This window comes from Vipera ursinii (assembly GCF_947247035.1).
Source record: "Vipera ursinii genome assembly, chromosome: 2".
NCBI lineage: Eukaryota > Metazoa > Chordata > Lepidosauria > Squamata > Viperidae > Vipera > Vipera ursinii.
In genome coordinates this window covers 115,947,740-115,956,642 of record NC_139513.1, presented here as the reverse complement: position 1 = coordinate 115,956,642, position 8,903 = coordinate 115,947,740, and positions in this window count along the sequence as shown.

Genomic DNA, 8,903 nt, shown 5'->3' with positions numbered 1-8,903 from the left:
GATGAGTGGTAGCAGAGGAAGCCTGCTGAGCAGATGGAATGCTATGCAGACATGCATGGCACCGGAGAGTTCTACAGCAACATAAAAGCAGTTTATGATGCTTCTAAAACAGGCTGTTCCCATTTGTAGTCATCTCCTGGAGTTGAACCAGATCAAAGATCAGGAAGAACTGAGAACTACTGGGCTGAGCGCTTTTCCAAACTACTGAATAGTTGATCCTGATGTCTTACAACAGAAAGCCTAAGATTCCTCAGCTGCCACTCTTGGGTGCCTAGATCAGCCTCCTTCTACTGATAAGATCAAGAAAGTGATTTTACATATGAATTCAAATAAGGCAACAGGGCAGGACAGAATTCCTGCTGAAATCTACAAAGCCCTCAGACTCTTTATAGATATTCCAGTACATGGGTGTAGGATTATACAGATATTTGCCACTATCTGCCACTACTGCATTCCAGTACATCTTGGCAGATACCTGGTTCATAGACGAGATGCCTGAAGACTTCTGTGATGCCTTCATTGTGGCTTTCTATAAAACTAATAGAAGCAAATCAGACTGTGGAAAGTACAGGGTATTTCAATGCTGTCCACCACAAGCAAGATTTTTGCCTGCATTCTCCTCTACAAACTTGTCACTGTCTTGGAAAGGAACCACTCAGGGATACAGTGTGGGGCTAGAACCAAGTACAGCAGACATGGTATTTACCATGAAACAAATCCATCAAAAGTGCATTGAACAAACAAACTTCTTCATTCTTTCTTTATTGACTTGACAAAGGCATCTGACACTGTAAGCAGGAAGGCTCTGTAGATCATCCTGAGATGTTATGGATGTTCAAGGAAATTCATGAAGTTGATGGAATGACTGGACAGATCCTTTACAATGGTAATACATCAGCTGCATTTGGCATTTCCAATGGGGTGAAGCAAGGTTGTGTGTTAGCTACAGTCCTGTTCTTCATTTGCATATTATTACATGCCATCCAGGGTTTCTTTGACCTCACTGCTTGAACACATAGATGAAGTGCCTCCGTAAGTCATTCAAGAAAAACTTTTTTGCTGATGACTGTGCTCCTAGTGCACAAAGACAATGGCTGAGAGTTTATACTGAACAAATTCTCAGACACTGCTATGCCTTTGGCCTATCTGCCTGAAAAAGAGCTGGTAGTTCTATCAACCTGTTTCAAATACCAACCCCATTGGTATTTGAACCAAAAATCACTGTTGATGATATAAGCTAATAAACATAAGAAGTTTCAAATACTTGGGAAGCAAATGATGGGTCTTTGGAAGAAAAAATGGACTCTAAAGGCCAACCACACTCTGTACTAGGATGCTCAATCAACACAATATCCATATCTCCACAAATCTGAAAGTCCACAGAGCTGTGGTTATCTATGTTCTCCTTTATGGATATGAATCCAGGATTCTGTATCAATGACAGATCAAGCATCTGGAGAAATTTGTTGGAAGGCATGTCTCCAGCCTAGAGGTTTTGGATCACAGGGCTTCTACCAGCATTGAGTCCCTGGTATCACGGCCCAGATATGATGGGTGGGAAATGTCATTCGAATAGACATCCATCGTATACCCTGCCAGTTGCTGTCTAGTCTAGTGTATTGGAGACTGGAAAGAGACCTCAGGGTCATTACATATGTACAACATGTGCTATGAAGAAGCTGTGAAGGAAATCCTACACAGCTGTCATATTCAGCCAAAGAACTAGAAGCTATGGCTGCTGACACAACTTGCTGGCGAGCCCTGTGTTATGAAGCCTCCACTAGCTTTGAATAGACAACCATTAGTAGCACCACAGAATAATATTCATAGCTATTACAGTGGACTTCCAGTGTCCGTTGTGCTACATTCTGCGCTGCCACACTGCACAACCATCTCTGAGTTCACAGATGAACTGCACAACAGTATGTCTTCTTCGAATCTGAGATCTCTCTCTCTCTCTCTCTCTCTCTCTCTCTCTCTCTCTCTCTCTCTCTCTCTCTCTCTCTTTCTCTCTCATCCATCTTCCAAGTCAATTTCATGATACCTGAAGCAGTCCTCCTTAAGTGATGCAATTGGTTTGCTTATATGGCAATTCACCAAACTATGTTGAAATGGTATTGGAAAGAAAATGGGAACATCTGTGTTTGCTGTCGTGCATGAGGATTGTGGAATACGACTTAGAATAAATTACTTCAAGGACATGACTTGAGATCCATTGATAACTAAACATAAATTGTTTTGCAGAATTATAAAATATAAAGATACATATTTTTCAGCACAACTAACAGTCCAGCTGCCACATTTTGCACCAATAACAGTTTCTGGAAATGTGTCAAGGGTAGCCTCATATCAAACATATTGCAGTAACCAAGGAGAGGCTGATCCTAGGTGTAAAAAAAAACCTCTTGCCAAATTTAACAGCTCCAGAAGGGCTGCAGCTGGTCTATCTGATGTACTTCTGCTAAAGGGTTTCTTGGCATATAGCACTGTCTGCAAATCCACTCACAGCTTAGGCTCAAGGAGTTCTCCCAGGTTGCAGTGGTCTCTGTCCTCAAACAGTCTCAATCCCCAAGTCCTCCAGTGGTGGGGAGAGAATTGTGGTATCTGTATGCCTGCAGTCATTTTATTCCTCAGTATCTGTGCATGCAGATAAAACATAATGCATTTCTTATTTCTTAGGTGTGAAGTAATAACTAGCTAAAGGAATATCTTGTTTCATTTTAAAAATAAATGGTTTGGATAGGTTTTTTGAATGATCATTTCCTTTCTTCCTGCGTGGTGATTTGTTGGTTGAAACTTGTTCTTTGTTACCAACTCCACTGATTTGCCCCGTTCCATTGAAAAAGAGAACACAAGTTGTTTTAAGTATATATGGAATGTTTTATCTTGATCTGCAAAGGGGCGCCTTTTAACTTACTGTATTTCTCCTGATGCTTTGGTGTGTGTGTTTTTTTTCATCAGAAAAACAGGGAGGTGCTTTGAATTCTCTTTTCTGCTTATTTAATGTAAAACACTTTGTCGTTAACCGATTATAGAAAGAATATATTTTCATTGACTATATGATGTTTTAGAATGTATTGATTTATTAACGGAATGTATATGGCTACCCATTTCACTAGAAGTGACTCTGGAAGGAAAGCATTGTGTTCATGAAATTCTCTAGATCTGTTTGGACCAGCTGTGACCCAGATGAAATAACCCTCGCTCATCAATTATTTCATATTCTGGGTTTCACTAAAGTTTGAGATGTTTCAGGTGGGGAACTGCAAGAGCCAAGCCTCCCAGAGAGCAAAAACTGGATGCCCACTAGATGGCAGCAGAGAAACATTCCCAAACTAACATCTTGTTGCACCCCTGTGGTTGTTTTAATACCTGCAAGCCAAAACTGATAACCCTACCCTTAAAATTTCTAAATTTTAAAATAGGGTGAGTATAATTTAGAAAAAAAGAAGAAAAATAACTTGCATCCAACCAAAGCAAAAAAGGCATTTTTCCCATACATTTTGCACCATCAACCCAGCTGCTCCATTAATATTTTTAGTCTAGCTTTGTAAATGAAACTTAAAAATTAATGGAACACAAGTGTTTATGGTAATCCACTCAGTAAGAGTGAATGACCATATTTATAATTAATACCACATGAACCACCTGGTAAAATCATTTGCTAAGTTTACCATTGCTTCTGTCAGCTCTCCCTGCAGTCATACAAGCCCTTGTTTTCCTGCCTTGCATATTAATTGCTCCTCTCCTCCCTTTCAATTGCTCATTGTTAATTTGATATTTGAACTTCTTCAAGACTGCAGCTGTGTAATTTTCCAACAAAGTATATTTCATTCCATTGCTTTTATTATCTGTTCATATATTTATTTGAATTATGTATATGCTGCTTTTTCTGGTGTAAATTCTCCAAAAGAATCTTAGAATTTCAGCAAGAAAAAAACAAAACAAAAAAATATTTGGGGCAAAACATTTGAAAAATCTCCAAAGATTTCAACCTCCCAGGAGAGTGGGTGGCAATGGCTTTTGGAGACTAGAGAAGTGTCTAACTAAATAGGGTTCTATGTTGGTTGTTTCTTGCTTGGACTATACCACAATAAACAGAGTGAATGGAGCCCCAGATAGTGGTTTCCTTATTGTACTGCTGTAGGGAAAAATAGGAGGAATAGCATTATGAATGCTGCCTAAAGTTCCCAAATAAAAGATGGGCTATAAATCCAATATATAAATAAAGCAGGAAACTATAAAGCTTTCCGCTGCAATCCAGTGCTTTTCTTTTCAATATGAAATCCCATTGACTTAGCAAAATTTATTCTCCGAAAGCTGCATACCAGATTTCACTTTTATTTAACACACAGCAGAATCTTTTTACTGCTGTTATATTGAATCTACCTCAGATCTGCATGGAAATAAGAGCTTTACTTTCATAGCTGCAAACCTAAACATTAAAATTCATAAAGCAAAAACTGTCTTCTGGAATTATTGTTCATTAATATACGAAGTGGGATGTTCTAAGGAACAGATATTTAATCTTTACTTCCCTCAGGACATGAACAATAAAGACAGCAGAGTTAGGATGAGATTTATTTCCAGTGCTTCTCAGTCTTGGCCATTTTCAAATGTGTGGACTTCAACTCCCAGAAATCCCCAGCCAGTCTTGTTGATTGGGGGAAATTCTGGGAGTTGAAGTCCACACATCAAAAAGCAGCCAAGATTGAGAAATACTAATATAGATCATTCTTGCACACAATATTTTACAAGGATTGTTCTCTATCTGAAGCCACTTGCATTCTTAAATTGGAAGTCTGTGAATTCTTAGGGTTTTAATACTTAATAGAAGAAATAGGCTGTGTGGGGTCAGGATGACAACAGCGAGTGGCTGGAGCCTTTCTATCTTGCAGCAGTCAAGATAGTGATGTAGTCAGTGCCATTTATTTTTCCTGGGGTTTGGGAAGGTTTTTGAATTTTTACCCTTAAATAAAGCCTTCACTTTGTAAAACTTTTGCCCAAAATAATGAAAAATTGAATTCTGTTTTTCAGCAGTTAGCCATTAAAATTGATACATTTGGAAGAGAGGAGGAGGAGGAGGAGGAGGAGGAGGAGGAGGAGGAGGAGGTTGAGAGCCATTTACAGTTTATTAGTCTCAAGATGTCCACATAATAAAGGACAAACAAAATGTTTTCACCTTAAGAAATTCTGTGTTGTGCAAATGTCCAGCACTTTCAGTACCAAACCAGCAACTTACCATAAGGATCAGAACTAACACTGAACAGTTTTAAAAGGAAAAAAAAAGAATGGCAGCATTCATATTGGAGCATTATAAATAATAATAATAATAATAATAATAATAATAATAATAATAATAATAATAATAATAATAAAATAATAATAATAATAATAATAATAATAATAATAATAATAAAAATAAATAAATAATAATAATAATAATAATAATAATAATAATAATAATAATAATAATAATAATAATAATAATAATAAAGTTGGAAGGGACCTTGGAGGTCATCTAGTCCAACCCCCTGCTCAGGCAGGAAACCTTATACCTGTTTTGAATGGAGGTATTTTGAATATTTAAAATTGAAAAGGGCCCATTGGAGGATGACTCCTGCTGAGTTGTTAGATATCACTTTTCAGCCCCTACAAGGATAGCAGCATCAGCTTCTCTGGCAAGCTGTTGTAGCGACCCATTGAAAAAGGCTGTAGGGCTTGGTTCAGGACAATATGAAATTGAATCCATATTATTAGATTGGTTTTCCTTGCTGGTTATTTTTTTGTTTTTCTTTTTTTGGAAGCTGCATTAATGGCAGACAAATGGGGAAAATATTACCATTTGTTGAAAAAAACAGAACTGTGTCCTTTTCTCTCTGTAGATTAAATTCGGAGATTTATGCTTGTTAATTTTTTGGCCAGGAAATGTCTTGTTTTGGTTCCTATGCATACATAGACAGAATTCTTTGGTTTTGGTTTAGATAAGTTGCCAATATTTTTTTTTTACTTTTGTGGTGTGACTGTAGCATGTTTTTTTTTCTGCCAAGATAATAGCAAAATAGCAAATTGGACAAATACTGAAGCGCTGCTCCAGTTTAGCTGACTGGTAAATAAGGATGAGACATGTGGTGACCTCGCAAGCAGTTGGTCGCCTTTAAAATAACTGACAATCATATGGAAAGGAAATGCATTCCAGGGACTGCCATGCCTAGAAGAAGCAGGAAGAAGATGTGTGAAGTCGGTATGACAGCCATATTGCCACATTTCAGATTTGGAAATCTCGTAGTTGTCCAGAAAAAAATAAGCTTCTTTGTGTTGAGAAGACTTGTTATATGGAATACCTGTACTAGGTTGTACTGTTCCAAAGGAAGTCTTAATTAACGACCCTGTAAAGATAAATGTGGCACTGTGGTTAAAGTGCAGTATTGCAGGGAAACTCTGCCCATAGCCTAGAGTTCCATCCTGAAGGGGCTCAGAGTTGACTCAGCCTTCCATCCTTCCGAGGTCAGTAAAATGAGGACACAGATTGTTGGGGGCATTGTGCAAATAATGCTTTTTACATTGGAAAATGCCCAGAATATGCTGTAAAGCGCTATGGGGCAATAAATAAGCCTAAATGCTATTGCTATTGCTCTAATGAAAAATAATGCACACTTTGATATAATGTAAGTAATTTCAGTAATATAAATGTGTGGTCTTGTAACACAGATGTGCGTTACTAAAGGTTTCAGCCTTTATTTCTGCCCTATGGCAGATTAAACAATCTCACAGAAGATAAATCAGATGAAAATTTATTAGAAAAATAAACTGTAAAAAAACCCCTTTTGAATTTTAAATAACCCTAAATAGCTATATTCAAAACAAAAAGAAAATATAACACTCCAAGCAGATGACAATATGGTGCTTCTCTGCTACAAATACGAATCTTCACAGCAGAATCTTCAAATGGATGTTGCAGGGCTTTCCATTTGATACAATTCATCATAACATCATGATTGCAAACAATGTGTTCAGTGTGAAAAATGGGTAAAAGTTGAAATTAATTAGAATTAATTAGTTTGTAGAGATTTGTTTAAAAAACTTGACTTAGTACCACAGTGAAACATAAAACAATCTAGATGCCAACCTTTTCCAGAACATGTAGTTTCCTATAGAACAAATTTTTTTTTTCTTAAAGGAAAAAAAAATCTTCGATTCCTTTTAACTACTCTTCCCTTTTTTTCTTGAAATTCAGAACTTTCTGAATTCCTAGTTCAGAACTGAGGGTGGTAAGGAAGGCTGTACTTTTCTCACCCTCCATTCAGAATTTCTGCATAAATTCTGTATCAAGATTTAAAACAACCAAATTCTTTATTTTGTCTCCCAGAGGGGTGGTGGTGGTGAGGAGATTTGGGTAGTGTATGGACAAAGGACATCTCTGTTTTTTGTAAAAGTATATTGAGGATTTGAGCCTGTCCAGCAAACAGGTAAGCTTCATTCACTGTAGCTATGCTTGCCTTCAGTCTTTTCGTGTTTGAAGCTCTTGGATTTGAATTCTCCCTATTTTTTACAGAGGGAAAAGTGGATTGCTGCAAGAAGTCTTTTGATATCTTTGATATGGAACTTTGCCAAGGAGCTGTCTGTCTAGATTAGAAGCAACCCAAATTTCAGTATTTAGATTGTGCAAGTTTTTTTTTAGCCTTGTTACAGGACAGGTAGGTTAACCTGCTTGTATGACACATACCAAGGCCCTGAGTTCAGATTCTGCCTCTTAGACACCAAGAAGGATAAAGCTATATTCTAATTATCCAGGAAAAGTCCCAGTAGAAACCACTGCTAAATATGGTAACCTGATACAAATAAAACTCGAATTGAAATGTCTATTATACTATTAGTTTTGGCACAATGCAAAATATTTTCATGCTTTTGGAAAGTATGAAAACTTTGTGAAGGACGCGGAAAATTAATTCTTTCTTATCCTTTCCATCCATTTTGGATATTATTGACACTGAGACATTGCACTGGTGGCTGACATCCAAATGAAATTCTGAGCTGATGAGACCGTGCCAGGGTTGCCAGAATCAACAAGTGATTACACTAAAATAGCAAAGAAAATTTACATGATTAGCTTGAGTAGCATCAGAGTTTTACTGTTATTATTGTGTTGATCAAAAAGATCAAATGACTCTATTAAAGTCTTTTAATACTTAAAATTGTAATTATAAAAGGGACCTATTTGACCTCATTAAAGAGAGATTATAATAATAGGCAATTATTACTTTTCCACCCTTTCAAATGGATTATATGTAGAATGAAGTTTAAAATAATCTTGAGATGTTTTCTGTATGGACTTATATGTAAAACCATGTATATAAGCATGTGTCTATTATCACAGTTACACAGGTAAGATAGTCCTGATCTTAGGCAGCATGACAGGAGAGATATATGGCAGTTCTGAGAGCAAGAACAAATGCAAAAGAAAAGCAACCAAAGTGGGTTGTGTAATTTCAACTATCTTGTTAACATTTTAATAGTGACATAAATCAGCATTAGGCATTTAAGCAGCAAATTATCAGTGGGTACCAAATTACTACAGCGAATAGAATGCCTCTACTTTAATTTCATCTGGTTTGTAACCTGAACATGGTCAAAGAAAGAGCTTTAAAGATACACTCTTTAAAATATATTTTAAAAGAAGAAAAAATATAAAGGTCCATTAAAAAAATAATTATCCTTTCTCCCCTGCAAGTATAATCAATATTAACAGCTTATTATAATCTCTTTTTTTTTAAAAAAATCACCTCCTCCATCCTGAATAACAAGTCCATTAAGAAGCAACATACTATAAAAGTTACATTAATAAAACCAGAGTCCTTCATTTTAAGTTTATATCTCATTTTCTATTTAAACAAGTCCATTTC